This window comes from Tupaia chinensis, unplaced genomic scaffold, assembly GCF_000334495.1.
Source record: "Tupaia chinensis unplaced genomic scaffold, TupChi_1.0 Scaffold000389_1, whole genome shotgun sequence".
Lineage (NCBI taxonomy): Eukaryota > Metazoa > Chordata > Mammalia > Scandentia > Tupaiidae > Tupaia > Tupaia belangeri.
The window spans coordinates 2,256,527-2,258,852 of NW_006159891.1; positions in this window are offsets into that span (position 1 = coordinate 2,256,527).

Below are 2,326 nucleotides of genomic sequence, written 5' to 3' on the forward strand. Positions count from 1 at the left end.
CCAAAAGTAAATAAACTCCAAATAGCTGAAAAATGAACAGAAATGCTACGTTCTTGTAACTATCCTCAGCTACACAAAAATAGCTCCAACACCCTAAAAATCTCTGATACATAGACACAGATATTTAAGGTCACATAAAAATGGCCATCCTATCACTAGAGTGCACAAAATTACCAACATATGACAAGCATCTATGAGGACAAATGTTTGTTTTTGACCAATTTGTTATTTCAGCCAATTCTCCTGGAATCTCCAACACAGTCTGGCACATGGTAAATGAGAAATGTTTTTCCTCTCTATTTCTTAGTATGTCTGCAGTATTGTTAAAGAAAGAGCATGCTGAGGGAAACTCCTGAGACCCTTGGGGCCCGCAGGTGGAGTGGTGGTTAAGAGTGCTGGACTCCCACATGGCCGACCACGGTTTGAGTCTTGGACCTGGCAGCTTGCTTTCTCACTTCCCACTTCCTCCCTCTCTCTCTCTCTCTCTCTCACTCACTCACTCACTCAAATACACACACACACACACACACACACACACACACACACACACACACTGACTCTTTCTGGTCAAATTAAAATAAAATAAAGATAAAAAAAATACAATTGTTAAAAAAAAAAAATTCCTGAGACTCAACATGGCCTACTCTGGTTTGAGTCTCAGATCCAGAGGCTTGAAAAATATGCTAGAGAGACCAGTACTTAGCATAATGGCTATGTCACTGGACTCCCACGTAGTCGACGGTGGTTCGCAACCCGGACCCAGTGGCTTAAAACTCACACCAGGCGCATGTGCATGTGTGCCGAAGCTCTTGAGAGCAGAATGGAGGAGAAAGGATTGTGGCATGGCCATTCCCCCGGGGGGTGATTTCTTGCTTTCTGTCTCTCTGTCTCTCTCTGTCTGGCGAGTGCATGCGCCCTATAGCGAAAACCTCTCCAAAAGAAAAAGAAGAAAAATATGCTAGGTACATGTTTTTCCCCTCCTCTGAGATAAAGATGGAGAAGAAGGGATCATAATGCTGCAGCAAAAAAAAAAAAAAAAATAGCAAGCCAAGCAATGGTCAGCATAAATTGGTCAGTGTGGTCATCTGGGTGATACTCACAGAAGTAGCAGTAATAAGGTCTAGAAGGTCCAGAAACAGAGCTCAGAACAAGCAGACAAATGGAACTGCTCAGAAGCTAAGGCTAGGGATGCTAAGTTTCTCTCGAGTATTCTTTTATTAAACTGGACACCCATCAGGGATGGATCTTTACTATAGTTGGAAAAGACAGAGCGAAGTCTACCAGATACCTCTGATTTCTGTCACACGTATACAACATGACTCCATAGTCCAGCACAACTCAACAGAAATGCATGTCTTTAGGAGAGTCCATTTATTTCACACAGATTTTGTAGTTACCAGACTTCAAGTATGAAATTTTCCCTAAGACCTTATCATTAAGAAAAAACAATACATAGGTCAGCACTTGGGTCATAGTGGCTAAGGCACTGGATTCCCACATGGCCGACCCTGGTTTGTGTCCTGGGTCTGGTGACTTGAAAATAACACCAGGTTTTCACATGCATGCCCAAAATCCCAAGAGGAGAAGGGAGTAGAGATTGTGGTGTGGCCATCCACCTTGGGGATGGGGGTGATTTCTCACTTTCCCACTCTCTTGCCCTCTATTTCTCTCTAAGTCTACACACCCTATAGCAAAAAACTAAAAAAAAAAAGAATAAAATAAGCAATGAGAAAGACTAACCAGTCAATGTAAACTTTCTAATTTTAATGGGCTAGACATCCAAAATTATAAATGACAACTTTGCATTTCAGATCATTGCCCATTTATTGAGTCTGACCATAGATGAAGTCAGTCACTAAGAATTCACATCTAAAGGCGTAAGACATCAGTTGCTAGGCTCTGAGTGTCCTCCTCCAAAGTTCGACCCCAGGCTCCCCCTGAGACAGTTTGCCGACCTCACACTCCTAGCCCGGATTCTGTGCTTGGCTGTCCCTGGTTACCACCAGACTCTAATTCCATTAATCAAATTCTTTTCACGTGGCTAGTGGCCATTCTGTTTGGGGAGTTGCTAAGCAGCTTTGTCTCCCCTGAAGATCCTTGATTAGCTGTTAAATGTCTAGGTCCTTGGCTCCCTCGTTGCTGGGTGGATGGGAGCCCCTGCTTGTCAGGCTGCAGGGTTTAGCTCTGCCCTCCACGACAGCTGGGCCACTTTTATGTGAGAAGCCCATTGCCATAGTTTTTACCAGATGGGAGAAAGGAGAAGACGCTGTGGTCGGCTCAGTGTTTCCTTTGGGCAGAAGGACTTTCCTTGCACAGCGTTGGTCTA